This window comes from Miniopterus schreibersii (assembly GCF_964146895.1).
Source record: "Miniopterus schreibersii genome assembly, chromosome: 16".
NCBI lineage: Eukaryota > Metazoa > Chordata > Mammalia > Chiroptera > Miniopteridae > Miniopterus > Miniopterus schreibersii.
This window is the reverse complement of record NC_138116.1, coordinates 35,547,682-35,562,879: the sequence shown is the minus strand read 5'-3', so window position 1 is coordinate 35,562,879 and position 15,198 is coordinate 35,547,682.

The following is a 15,198-nucleotide window of genomic DNA, read 5'->3' as shown; positions in this document are numbered from 1 at the left end:
CGTCTGTGTTATTATTTTTTAAATGTATCTTTATTGACTTCAGAGAGAGGAAAGGAGATGGAGAGAGAGGTATAGAAACATCAATGATGAGAGAGTCATTGATCGGCTGCAGCCCACAACCCGGGCAAGTGCCCTGACTGGGAATCGAACCCGGATCGCCTGGATCCTAGGTCAACGCTCAACCGCTGAGCCATGCCCGGCCGGGCCATCTGTGTTATTAAGGGGCTTAATCACAGGGAAAACAAAGTTTTTATATCTTTACCACAAGGTGTATTTTTGCAACTTTGAGCAAGGAGCCCATTTCAGTTGGTCTCCCACCCTCTCACAGAAACTGGGAGACAGGGCTGCTGTCTTCCTTGATTTCAAAGAGATGGCTCCCAGGTCCTTGGGAAAGATGTTCCTGGGTCACAAAGCTGGTAAGAAGCTTATTTAGCTTCTAAAAAGAGCTACAAACATGTTAAAGAGAGAGAAAGAACTTCCAACTACCAGTTTTCTAAAGTGAATGCTCTAAGAAAAGCGAGAGTGGGGAGAAATCTATTTTCAATAGGGAGAATCAAGCCCCTTATTTAAATTTTTTATTTGTCCCTGCAGTTACCGTTTGTTCCTTATGCATGCCACAGGATGGGCCAAGGGCTTGCTTTTGCCTGGGCCTCTTGCAGGAGGGAAGCCCACGTTTGCCACACGTGCGTGCCCAAGCTAAACTCTCCTCTCAACTCCCAGGGCCCTGGTTTCTGTGCCAGTAACTGACTCCCACCTTCTCATTACTTCTTTTTGCAGAACAATTTAGCTTCTTGATCAAGGTTTCTCTCACTGTTATTCCCCAGAGGGCATGGGTGAGGGGATTGACCTTACATTTCATAGACAAAGAAGACTGCTAAAGTGTTTTTCTAAACATGAGAATCATTTTCTGCCCCCCTTTCTCCTATGCCAAGGTGGCTCCACATGCCATCCACCTAGAGGGCAAGTCCATTGTCCTTGCTCTGTGTTTGGAGCCCCCATTTGGCATGGGGCTCCATGAATTTGTATTTGTTCTTTGAGGACAAATTGGGCATACAAACATGGTATTATAAAGTACGAAACTTTAAGCTATGTAAATATAGGATCTAATTGCAGGGTAGAAATTGTATGACCTGTTTTTCTGATTACTAATTTGAGGATCCACCTATCCCTGTTTGCAGGAAGACCAGCTCTACCCTCTCTGACTGCTGTTCCTTGCTCCTGTCCTTGTTCAAAGGTGTAACCAGGGAAACATTATCATTCACAATCTAATGGGTCATTTTCTAGTGCTGCAGGAATCCCTGCATAGGCCACATGAGTGACAAACACTTGAACTTCCCACCTCTTAGTTCACACAGGCTTGGGCGAGGTCCCTAAGCCTGACTGTAGCGCTAAGGGGCTGTGCTAGGGCCCTCTCCAGCCTCAGCCTCTTAAACCTTAGGCCTTGCTGTTGAGCCTGGTCATTTAACCAGGCCACCTTCCTTCCAGAGGGTTCCCTCTTGGTACTCTTAGGGTCTTTCCTGCTGGTGGATCTCTGTTACAACCTTCTCAATCTCTCAGAGGGACTTGATTAGTATGGAACAATGTAAAAAATAATTCAAGTCTCAGTCTCTTTATGCAGATTTACACCACCCCCCTCCTCATTTACCAACTCTGGATCCCAAGGGAGTATTGGAGTGGGGGTTGGGACATGGGGCAGCTGTGGTGGGGAAGGGACAGTCTTTGTGGGGCCACAAAAGAGTGCTGGAGAGGGGACCGTCAGGCTCAGGGAAGAGTCAGAGAGTGTTTTCTTCCAGGAGCTGTGTCCATTCAGAAGGAACAAAAGCTGGCAGAGTCCTGTCCATTTGCTGCCCGGCCCCCTGTTTCCTCACCTTTGCTGCCCCAAACCTAGCTGGTGTGCCCCGGTCAAGGCCAAAGAGTCTTCTCAAGTTTCTATGGATTCATAGAATCATCTTGAATCATGGATACAGTTCTAGGAGTTGATGGTTTGGGTTGTTTAAACAAAACCTGAGCTGCACTGTATACACTTTCCAGAAGCTTGCTTGTCTCACCTAGAGGTCGATCTCCCGGACCCTCTGCAGCTCAGTAGGTACACATCTGGCCCGTTGTTTTCCGCAGCTGCACGGTGCTCCACGGTGCACTGAGCCACTCCTCTGCTGATGAGCATTCAGTGGTTTCCACTTTTACGACATGATGAGCGCTACAAAGGGCATGTTTGCACTTATATCCTTATGTGCTTGATGGCTTTACTTCTCTGGGTGAGAGTCCAAGAAAAGGGTGCAAAGGATAAAAGACTACCAGAATTAAAAATACCAAAAACCAGGAACAAAATAAAACAAGCAAATGAAAGAGGAACAATCGACACAGCTGACTGTCCTTACTTGTCAGACAGAGGGACACAGCCCGCAGAAGACTGACTGAGTTGTCAGGAGGAGGGATAAGCCAAGGATTTGTTTCTAATCCTCCCCTGAGGATGTTTTTTCCATTGCTTTTCAGAGAGGGTGGAAGGGAGAGAGAGAGAGAAACATCGATGTGAGAGAGACAGAGAGGTTGGTTCCCCCCAGCCTAACCCTGCACACACCCTGACCGGGGCCAGGGATCCAGCCTGCAACTGAGGTAGGAGCCCTTGGCTGGAATCGAACCCCAGACCCTTCGGTCCAAGGGCTGATGCTCTAACCACTTAGCCAAACCGATCAGGACAAGTCAAGGATTTTCAAAGGGGGTGTTCATTATGTTCATGTTAATTAAAGTTCTAAGCTTATTCCGTGGAGAGGCTGGATTGACAACACAGGTTTGTGCATGTTGAAAACAAGTCTTGTTGTTCTTTACCTGATGGGGTCTTAGGTCCACTAAAGACAGTGTTACTCGATGTCCATGGTTACTTGACACCTCCAGCTTGCCAGAAACAGTTGTGGTGAACAACCAGCATTCAGTTTTGCTCTCTCCTAGCAGGTGCTGCCAAAAGTTCTTTCCCCTGGGATTGCTGGGAGAAAGGGCACGTGTGTGGGAGACAGTTCATTTGTGAAATTATGGAGAACAGTAGAGAGATGCAGACAGAATGCAGATGGGAGTGCGGCCGGCCTTTCAAGAAATAAGGGCAGGCCCTGCCGGTGTTGCTCAGTGGTTGAACATTGGCCCATGAATCAGGAGGTCGTGGTATGATGCCCTGTGAGGGCTCATGCCCTCACATGAGGGTTTTGGGCCTAATGCTCAATTGGTGACATGCATGAGGCAAACCGATCGATGTTTCTCTCTCATCGATGTTTCTGTCTCTCTTTCCGTCCCTTCCTCTCTCTACAGTCAATAAAAAAAATATATTTAAGAAATAAGGCCAGGAAGGGAACCGAGAAAGGGCCATAGCTGGAGGCGGGTGGCCAGCAGAGCCAGCGAGAGGGAGAGGCTGAGGGGCAGGGGAAGGAGGGCAAGTGATGAGAAGACCCTGGGGAGGAGACAGAACCTGGAAAGTGTGTGACGGAACTGGCCTCAGGGTGTCCACTCTCAAAGTGGGGCGACAGCAAGTGCTCGTGGCCCTCCCAGGGCCCTGCACATAAACAGACATGGCAACGTGTTCAAGCGCATGGAGCCAGGGCAGAGAGCGACTAGGAAAAACATGTTGTAAGGGGCAGTAATGGAAAAAAGGTAGAGAAACATGGCTCAGGGCGATTTCCCTAGCAGGGCTCGCTGCTTGGTTGCTGACACAAGAAAATGAAAGGTTGGGTTCATCCAAAACAGGGAGTGGAACAGGGATCCAGGGGCTCTGTCGGGCAGGGGGTGACATGAGCCCCTCCCTTGTCCTTAGCCTGCCAGCTTCAGTGGCGGAGCAGGCATGGGCGCCAGGCTCCATTCTTATCTGTTATCAAGTTGTGTTTTAAGCAAACGTGGTGTCAAGATAAGCCTCCTAAACCCTCTTGCCATGAGATTAGAACCTCTAGATGACTTGGATTAACTGGTTCTGACGCTGCTCTTCTCATTGTTTCCATAAAGAGGTTGAAAGGTTAACCCTGGTCCCCCCCCCCCCCCACACACACACTGGAACCTGTTTTCCTCAGGGACCCAGCATCCAATGTGGGGCCTTTCATTTCAGGCCTCACCAGCAAGCACGACAGACCCACAGCATCTTGGACTTCCCGCTCCGTTTCTGAGAAGTAAGGATCAAGGGCGAGTGAGTTGTGAGGTCCCTCAGAGGGTCCGGGGGATAGAGAAATCCCATTCCTTCTGCGGGGTCCCTGCCAACACCCCCAACCATCCCACCCTCTGTTTCCACCTCTTTCTGAGGTTTACCATGTAATCCTTCATTATGCAAATTTCTTACTCACACTGATTTTAGATAATTTTTATGTCTTGCCCACTGTAGAGGACCTTGCTCCACCCTGTGCTCAGCCAGGTTTAAAAGCTCTCACTGACCCAGAGCTGCTCCACCTAACAGACTCACACGGGAGGTTTGAAAAGGCACCAACCTGGGTAATAACCAGGGTGAGGCGAGCGAGGCACTTAGCCTCAGGTGCAACATTGAAGGGCCCACCAAACCCCAGTAATCAAGGTAATAACCATGAAGAACAAAATATCAAAATTTTAAATAAAGACAGGGTCATTTGTAAGGGTTGAAATTACCATCTATAATCTTAACATTTTTTGCAGTCATTCCTGCCACCAGAAATTTCCCTGTAGCTGAGCCCCAGCACCCCACGGCCTGCCCACAGGTTCCTTGTTGTGGAAATATGGTACTTTCTCTTCCCTTGGCTGATTCCCAGGCTGTCTCACCCCTCCCCTCCTCCATCCTGTCCCCAGCAATGGCATACTTGAGGAGAGTCAGTATTCCTGCTTTATTATGTAAAACAACTTGTCTCTCATAGTCTCCTCTCCTTTCCTCTGCTCTGCCTCCTGGCTTTCCAAAACAAAAGTGGCTCTTCAGATGTTTTGTAAATAGTTATAGGCCTGTTGCTACTTTAGCACCATAAACAAAGGATTTTCAGAATTAATTCTCTGGCATCACTGTCTTTTTTTTTTTTTTTAAATTTTTATTTTTGTTTAAAATATTACAGATGTACCTTTTTCTCCCCAATGACCCATTCCTTCCCCCTCCCCAGTCCCTCTCCCCACCATTGTCCATGTCCTTGGGTTATGTATATATGCATATAAATTCTTTGGTTACTCTCTCCCCCTCCACCCACCTGCCCTCCTCCATCCCTCTGACATTCGTCAGTCTCATCTATGCTTCCATGTCATTGAGTCTATTCTGTTCATCAGTTTATTAAGTTCTTTAGATTCCACGTATAAGTGAGATCATGTGATATTTGTCTTTTGCTGCCTGGTTTATTGCACTTAGCATAATATTCTCCAGGTCCAGCCATACTGTCCCAAAGGGTACGAGATTCTTCTTTCACTGTCTTTTTTATTAGTGTTTGTAAAGTGAAAGAAGCAAAGATTGACTTTCTTGAGATTCATACACTTCCATCCCCATCTCTAAACAACAATTGGCAAATGGCTGACAATCAGGTGTGTGTGTGTGTGTGTGTGTGTGTGTGTGTGAAAAGAGAATGAATGTCTACTTTAATCCTACAAAACTCAGAGTAGATTTTGTAATCCCTGCTTTATAAATGAGGGATATAAAGCTCGAGGAAGGGAATGGGTGGATTAGCCCTGAAAGTGTCATAGGTTCGTTCGTTCATATTGTCATCAGCCATTCTCTGACACTCAGTGAAACCTTCTGTCCTTAATGACTGTGATGAATCCTATCCTAAATCTTACTTATGACCTCTTCATTCTTGCATCCCTGTGTGCTCATTGTTGTAAAAGTCTCTGTTACTTTGCCTAGGTCCGCCTCTAGGATGTGCAGGGTCTCAAGCAAATATTTTTTTGCAGGCCCTGTATCTATATAAACAATGTGATTAAAAATGCATTACTGCTGGAGGCAACCAATCGATAAGTCTCTCTCACATTGATGTTTCTCTCTCCCTCTCTCTCTTTCTCCCTCCCTCTCTCTCTCTCTGCCTCCTCCCTACACTCCACTCTCTCTAAGAAAATCAACAGAAAAAGTATCCTTAGGTGAGGATTTTTTTTTAAAAAAGGTATTACACAAATCATGGGCCCATGTGAGGGACCATAGTGTATCCGTGAATATTTAGAACCATGGTTAGTGAGGTAGTACTTACATATTTGTTTCTTGTGTAAGCACAGCACATGGAGCTTGACAGGAGCATCTGTTCTGGAAATTTTCTGAAAAGAAGTGCTTAAGAAGTACATTTTTTTTATATCATTCATATTTTAAAAAGGCCTTATTCAACTGACACTTGATTGGTAATTTGCCTAGGAATAGAGTCCTAGATGGAAAACACACTTCCCTCAGAATTTTAAAGGTATTCTTGTTAGTGAAAGTATAGGCTCAGCTCCATAGCAAAGAAACCCCACAATATAGATTTTGTTGTTGTTGATCATTAGTAGTTTATTAATTTATTTTTCTTTATTGTTGAAAGTATTACAGGTGTCCCATTTTTCCCAATTGACCCCCTCCACCTCGCTCCCACCCGCTCCCCAGGCATTCACCCCATCACTGTCTGTGTCCATGGGTTATGCATATATGCATATAACTTCTTTGGTTAATCTCTTCCCACCCTCCACCCCCTTCCCTCTTTCCTCTGAAATATGATCGTCTCTTACATGCAACAATGTTTCTGGAACTATTTAGTTTGTCAGATTCTTTTGTTCATTAGCTTCTTCTTGAAGAAGACCCTTCAAATTTTCCTCTAGTGCTGGTCTGGTGGTGATGGACTCCTTTAGCTTTTTCTTATCTGTGAAGCTCTTTATCTGACCTTCACTTCTAAATGATAGCTTTGCTGGGTAAAGCAATCTTGGTTGTAGGTTCTTGTTTTTCATCACTTTGAGTACTTCTTGCCACTCCCTTCTGGCCTACAAGGTTTCTGTTGAGAACTCAGCTGACAGTCTTATGGGAGCTCCCTTCTAGGTAACTAACTGCTTTTCTCTTGCTGCTTTTAAGATTCTCTCTTTGTCTTTAACCTTTGGCATTTTCATTATGATGTGTCTTTCTGTGGGCCTCTTTGGGTTCCTCTTGTTTGAGACTCTCTGTGCTTCCTGGCTTGTAAGTCTATTTCTTTCCCCAGGTAAGGGAAGATTTCTGTCATTATTTTTTCAAAAAGGTTTTCAGTTTCTTGCTCTCTTTCTTCTCATTCTGAACCCCAATAATACGAATGTTGAGCCTCTTGAAGTTGTCCCAGAGGCTCATTATGCTATGTTCATATTTCTGGATTCTTTTTTCTTTTTGCTCTTCTGGTTGGGTGTTTTTTGTTTCCTCATGTTCCAAATTGCTGATTTGATTCTGTGTCCTCTATTCTACTGTTGATTCCCTGTAAATTATTCTTCATTTCAGTTCATGTAGCCTTTATTATTGATTGGTACTTCATTAGCTCATCGATGGTCTCAGTTGTTTTCATAATAGTCTTACTAATATCCTTGATCATCCTTATAACCAAAATTGTGAACTCTGTGTCTAATAACCTGCTTGGTTTTATTTCACTTAGTTCCTTTTCTGGAGATTTCTTCTGTTCTTTCCGTTGTGACATGTTTCTTTGTCTCCACATTTTGGCTGCTTTCAGGTGTTTGTTTCTGTGTGTTAGGTAGAGCTGCTATGTCTCCTAGAATTTGTAGAGTGGCTTTGTGTAGTAGGTGTCTTGTAGGGTCCAGTGGTTCAGCCTCCCCAGTCACCTGAGCTGGGCCTTCTAAGTGCTCCCCTGTGTGGACTGTGTGCACTGTCCTGTTGTAGTTGAGCCTTGGTTGCTGTTGGTGTCACTGGGAGGAAATGACCCCCCAGCCAATCAGCTGTGAGGACCAGCTGCCACTACAGCCAAAGAGCTGCTGTGCTGGAGACACCCCTATGGAGCAGGATTTACATCAGTGGAGCTTTGGTGTTGACTAACTATGCCCTTGAGTGTGTCACTTGTGGATGTGGCAAGGTTGTAATCCAGCGTGGTGGAGTCTCACCTCCAGGTACACTATCTAGGGGCCCTCCCAGGAGGTGCAAAGTCAGCCTGTGCCTGTGCCTTGCCCAGGGCCACCCAGCATGAGCTACACAGCAAACCGTAGTTGGCTGCTACTTCTGCTGTGTTTGGAGGTGCCTAGGAGAGGCCAACCTATGAGCCAGTGCAGGCTGCCGCTAGTGCCAGGCCTGGGGCCGCTTATCAAGCTGTATGGGGCCCGCTGCTGCTTGTTTGAGAGATTTTAGGAAAGTCCTGAGCATAAGGCTCTAGAGGCCACTTGGACAGAAAAGCCCCTGGAAATGGCCTGGATGAACCTGCAGGTGGGGAGGGGCGGGACCTCCGGGAATCACGGGGCGGGGCCAAAGGTGTGAGTCAGGTGCTGGCGATTCAAACATGGCGCCTGCCTGTGGCTGTGTGCGGGGAGGACTCGCCAAAGGAGCAATGGCCTCTGCCAGCCCTTCTGCCCGGGAGGAAGCCGCCCCTCCAGTTCTCGCCCGGATTCCAGGCAGGTTAGTTCCTCCCTGAGTGTCCCAGGTCCTTTCAGGCTGCTGCCCGGCGCTGGGCTCAGAGGGGGCGCGTCCGAGTGAGTCCTTGCGGGGCCCCTTGAGAGGAGCTGCTGGGGCTCCCCCAGCCTCTGAGACCCTCAGAGACAGTCCCCGCTGGTTTCACAGCCCGGAATTGTGGGGACATATCTTCCCGGCCCTGAAGCCCTGGGTTGGGGGCCTGCTGTGGGGTTGGGACCCCTCTCTCTGGGAAACCTCCACCATCGAGAACCCTCCCAGGTTTAACCTGAGGCACCAGGTGTGGGCTCGCAGCTGTGTCTCCCCAATTCAGCCCCATCCCTCCACGTCCCCTCCCCTCCTACCGGTCTTGGTGCTGCTTCAGTTCCCTGGTTGTGGGGCTTCTTTTCACCTAGATTTCAGGAGGTTCTGAGTGATGCTGTTTCTGTATTTTAGTTGTGATTTTGATGTAGTCGCGAGACGCAGCAGGTGCAGCTGTTACCTATGCCGCCATCTTGTTTGTCCAAAATGCACATTTTATTTATTTTTATTTTTTTATTTTTGTTTAAAATATTACAGATATCCCTTTTTCTCTTCAATGACCCATTCCATCCTGTCCCATCCCCCTCCCCGGTCCCTCTCCCCACCATTGTCCATGTCCTTGGGTTGTGCATATATGCATATAAATGCTTTGGTTACTCTCCCCCCCCTTCCACCCACCCGCCCTCTTCCATCCCTCTGATATTCGTCAGTCTGATCTATGCTTCCATGTCATTGAATCTATTCCGTTCATCAGTTTATTAAGTTCTTTAGATTCCACGTATAAGCGAGATCATGTGATGTTTTTCTTTCTCTGCCTGGTTTATTTCACTTAGCGTAATTTTCCCCAGGTGCATCCATACTGTCCCTAAGGGTATGAGGTCCTTCTTCTTTACAGCTGCGTAGTATCCCATGGTGTGAATGCCCCACAGCTTTTTTATCCACTCATCTACTGATGGGCACTTGGGCTGTTTCCAGATCTTAGCTATTGTAAACTGCGCTGCTATGAACATAGGGGCGCATATATTCTTTCTGACTAGTGTTTCAGGATTCTTAGCATATATTCCCAGAAGTGGGATCACTGGGTTAAAGGCAGCTCCATTTTTAATTTTTTGAGGAAACTCCATACTGTTTTCCTTAGTAGCTGCACCAGTCTGCATTCCCACCAGCAGTGTTCTGGGTTCCCCTTTCTCCACACCCTGGCCAGCACCAGTTGTTTGATTTGTTGATGTAGCCATTCTTACCAATGTGAAGTGATAGCTCATTGTGGTTTTAATTTGCATCTCTGATGATTAGTGATGTTGAGCATTTTCTCCTGTGCCTCTTGGCCATCTGTATGTCCTCTTTGGAGAAGTGTCTGTTCAGGTCCTTTGCCCATTTCTAAATTGGGTTGTTTGTCTTCCTCTTGCTGAGTAGTATGAGTTCTTTGTACACTTTGAAAATTAGCCCCTCATCAGATACTTTCTCGGCAGATATGGTTTCCCAGGCTCTGGGGTTCCTTTGTATTTTGAGGCTGTTTTCTTTTGCCGTGCAGAAGCTTTTTAGTTTGGTATAGTCCCATATGTTTATTTTTTCTCTTGTTTCTCTTGTCCTAGGAGATATATCAGTGAAAAGTCCACTACGTGGGATGTCTGTGACTTTACTGCCTATGTTTTCTTCCAGGATTTTTATGGTTTCGTGACTTACATTTAAGTCTTTTATCCATTTTGAGTTTATTTTTGTGTATGGTGAAAGTTGGTGGTCTAGTTTCATTTTTTTGCATGTATCTGTCCGATTTTCCCAGCACCACTTATTGAAGAGACTGTCTTTACTCCATTGGATGCTTTTGCCTCCTTTTTCAAATACAACCTGACCATAATGGCATGGGTCTATTTCCGGGACAAAATGCATTCATTTTAAATGAACATTCCCATGAATTTTTACAGATTTATACATCCTTGTATTTATGACCACATAAATGTATGAAAAGTTTTCATTGCCCCACAGTGTTCCTTTGTGCCCCACATCACTCAACCTCTTTGTTCCCAGGCAACCATGTTTGCTTGCTGTCACCAGAGGTTAGATCTGTCTTTTCTATAGTTATATATAAATGGAATCATACATCATATACTCTTTTGCATGTGGCTTTATTTATTCAGCATAATGTCTTTGTGATTTATCCACATTCTTATGGGTATTAGTGGTTCATTAAGCATTTTATTTTGAAATATTTATAGGTTCTCAGAAAATTGCAAAGATCAGACAGAGGCCCCATGCACATCTTAATGATAACTACAGGACAAAAGCACAACCAGGAAATCAACAGAAACACAAGGAGTGTGTGTCGTTCTATGCCCTATCACAGGTGTAGATTTGTGTAAACCCCACTGCAAGTGAGACCCAGAACTATTCCATTAACACAAAGCCCTTCCTGGTTTCACACTCTTTCTCCACCCTTCACTGTCCCTAACCCCTGGCAATGCCTAATCCATTCTCCATCTCTATACTTTTGTCATTCCTAAAATGTTATATAAATGGAATCTTATAACATGTGACCTTTTGAGGTTGGCTTTCCCCCCACATAAACTCAGCTTAGTGCTCTGGCTTATAGTTGGGTCATGTTTTCAAATCCTCTCTGCCAATCCACTTGGCCTCCTCTGACTCTGGTGGGGAGGGAGAGTGGCACCTTGTTATCGCTGGGTGGGATGGAAGTCTAGATCCCCATGTGGTCTCCCGACATTTTGGAAGGGAGGCCTCAGCAACACCAAACGGGGGTGAAAGTCCTAAATCTCCACCCAGTCTTCTGATACCACCCTAGGAGGGGGACTTGAGAGGTGTCTCTTTACAGCCAGGCAAGGCTGGAAGTCTAGGCTCCCCATTGAGCATTTTCTGATGAGTGTGTGACAGGACTGTGGGTCTTTCTGTGATGTTTGGCTGGGATAGAGCGATAATGCCTAAAAGTTTTCTGTCTTGTTAATTGGCCCCTTTCTTTTTCCTTTGGCCAGAGAGATTTCTCGGGGGGTTTTGTTTGTGCCAATTGGTGTTTCCCAGTTGGCAGCTTCTCCAGCATACAGACCCAGTTATATGAGGCAAAAAGGAAAACCAGGTAACTCTCTGCCATGTCATTCCTGAGGTCCCAGGGCCCCTGGCAGGTCTGTCTTCTTATCTCTACTGTTTAGAGTCTTCTTGTGTTTGTTTTATACATAATGCCCAGGATTCTGAGCTGACTTAATGGGCAGTATAAGGAGACCTGCATCCAGCTCCTGTTCAGTCCATTCCTTTCTTTGGCCTAGTGATATTTCATTGTATAGAAATATCACAATTTGTTTATCTGCTTACCTGTTGATAAACATTTGGATTGTTTCCAGTTTTTGGCTTTATGAATAATGCTGCTTTGAAGATGACTCACTGTTTCTATGAGCATATATCATCAGATTTTTGTGTGGACGGGTGCTTTCATTTCTCTTGGATGAGCACTTAGAGGGGGAATTGCCGAGTCATGTGGTAACTATACCTTTAACTTTCTTAGAAACTGTCCAACTGTTTTCCAAAGAAGTTGTGCCATTTTAGTCTCAATCAGCAATGTTCCATTTTCCTCCACCCTCACCAACACGTGACATCGACAGTCTTCTGAGTCTTAGTCATTCTAGTTTTAATTTTCATTTCCCTGGTGGCTGATGACGTTGACTGTCTTTCATGGGCTTATGTGCCGTTCATAGATCTTCTTTGGTAATGTGTCTATTAAAATATTTGGTCTATTTTGTTTTATTGGGCCGTTTGTCTTCTTATTATGCAGTTATAAAAGTTCTTTATACAATCTGGTTACAGTTTTTTTCATTAGATGCTATACGCTTTATAAATATTTTCTTCCAGTCTGTGGCTTGTCTTTTCAGTGTCTTTGAGTGTCTTCTGATGAGAGCTGTCGCTAATCTCCATCCTGTGTTTGGCCTCTGAGCTTTTCCATTTCCTGCGTAACCAATTTTCTTTATTTGGCTTGGAAAGTCCAGGGTGGTGTCTGTTTTCCTGACCAAACCCTGACTCGTACAAGTAGCGTGTTCATCATCGTTGGTCAAATCTGAGGGACTTGTGGGATGCAGTTACCTGGCATAAACTAAGACGCAGCAGCAACAGGGGCTGTAAAAGGGTAAATTCCTTTGGAAGGCAGAGTTAGCACTGTAGGCCTCCTCCCTGGTTACACAGAAAGGAAATGTACAAAAAGGTAACATCTCTGGGAGGTAGAATTGCGGAAAATTTTTATATTATCTTCTTTTATGTTTATCCAAATTACCTTCATTTTCTACAATGGACGTGGGTTATTTTGGCATGAGGGGAAAGTTGCTAGCATGCCGGATCAGAAGCCAGTGGAAGAGAATGGGGAGCATGTTGTGCGCAGCGAGATACGTAAGGAAGCGGCCAACCCCCATAGAAGTACTTTGGCCTCCAAACTTTTCCAGCTTTATTGAGGTATAATTGACAAATAAAACTGTAATATATGTAAAGTGTATACCATGATGATTTCATTTATGTTCACATTGTGAAAGGAATCCCATAGTCAAGTTAACACACCCATCACCTCCCATAGTTACCTTTTATTTTTTCACATAAACACTTAAGTTCTACTCTCAGCAAATTTTAATTGTACAAGGCAGCACTATCAACTATAGTGAACATGTTATATATTAGATCCTCAGACTTTATTCAATTTTTTTTTGGTTAATGCTCAGCTGAGGATACTTTTTCCAGAGAGGGTAGAAGGGAGGAATGAAGGGGTGGGGTAGAGAGAAAGAAGCATTGATGTGAGAGAGACACATCGACTGGTTGCCTCCTGCACGCACCCTGACGGGGGCAGGAAGCAAACTGACATCAGAGGTATGTGCCCTTGACCAGGAATCAAACCCAAGACCCTTCAGTGTGCAGGCCGACACACTAAGGCACACCAGCCAGGGTGTTATGACTGAAAACATGGGCCCTTTTACCAGTCTCTCCCCATTTGTCCCGACCCCCAGCCCTGGCAACCACTATTTCATTCTCTGTTTCTATGAGTTCGACAAAAAAATGTATTTTAGATTTCACATGTATAAGTGATATCATGCAGTATTTGTGTTTGTCTGGCTCCCCAGATCTTTTAAATTGAAACTGTAAGTCATTCAGAATAATATAAGATATAAGAGAGTTATGAGAGATTTATCTTGTGATATTTATATAAAATGCTTATATTCTTTTGTGTGTTTGATATAGTTCATATTATCATTTAATAACTTTAAAAAGCTGGTGCTGGAACCATAAAAAGGGGGGATGGCTCAGTTGTTAAGGTCTTCACATAATCACAGATGGGTAAGTCAGTAGTGATCAGCAGAAAACCTCTCTGGCTCATACACGTATGTTTACATTTAGCAGGTGGCTCTTGGGATTGTTTATAGGAGCTGGAGGCATTTTTCACTGTTTAATGACTTAATTAAATAGTCTTAGGAGTTCTGGAAAATTTATTAGCTGAGAGACTGAGAGATTTAAAGGCATATTAAAGCTGAGGCATGGGTTAGAATCCTGAGAAAACAAGTAAAAAAAAAAGCTCAATTAATAGGAGAAGGAAGATAAGTAGGATGCAAGGCTAAACTAAAGCTGCAAAGATGAAGGCAGAAAAGTCATTGGAGATAAAGTGAACTATTGAAAATGAGAACAAAAAAAGTATAGCCGAAAATAATCAAATAGTGGGTTTAAATAATTAATAAGCAGTTTTCACAGAAGAGCTTAAGGCAGGCAATACGCATTGCAAGTGAGAACACAGCGAAAGCCTGCCTCTATTCTGCATGTGATCCAATATAATCCGGTACAAAGGGCCTGGAAGAGTCAAAACAAAATAGTTTCCTAGGTGTTCAACTGTTCTGATGGCCGTCAGTGAGTCATAGCAACCTGCTTTGCTTTCCACCTGCTTACACCTGCCAAAGCCTCTGTTTAGTCAGGGTTGGGTAGCTCCCTCAAGAGTTTGTTCCTTGGGCTCAAGGAGTGCTTTATGTGAGAAGAGAAAGATTGTGAATTTCCTCTGAAGTGAAGCATGTGAGAAATTAATGCCTTGACATTTTATTATGAATCAACATGACCTGTCAGTATTGCATTTTTTAAAATTTATTTTTAATTTTTATTGATTTTAGAGAGGGAGGAAAGAGAGCGAACCATTGATGTGAAAGAGAAATATCGATTAGTTGCCTCCCATACACATCCTGACCTTAGGCACCCAAACCAGTGATCAAACCTGCAACCTGGGCGTGTGCCCTGACTGGGAATCAAACCCACAACCTTCTGGTGTGTGGGACACCCCTCCAACCACTGAGCAACACCAGCCAGGGCTCAGTCTTGCAGGTTTATTGTTATGTTTTATGATCAGAGAAGAAAGTACCAAGTCAGAGTTAGACCTGCTGGTCTTTCCCACCCACACTGAGAGAGAATCTCTGTTAAAGAAGCATCTCTGGGTGAGCTCCCTGCGGGGTCATGCCCACGCCTTTCTCCCCGCTCTCTTTCTCAGACGTGCTTTTTCTCCTGAAGTTCTAAGGATCCCTGTGAGACTTGCAACCAGGGGAGCAATGGGCCGCAGCAGCTCATCTCCGGCTAAGCCTGTGCCCTGCCTCCCAGGCTCCTTCTCTCTGATTTCCCAGGGAGTCAAAGCAGCCCCACCTAGGCGCTCTCCTGTTGCTTCT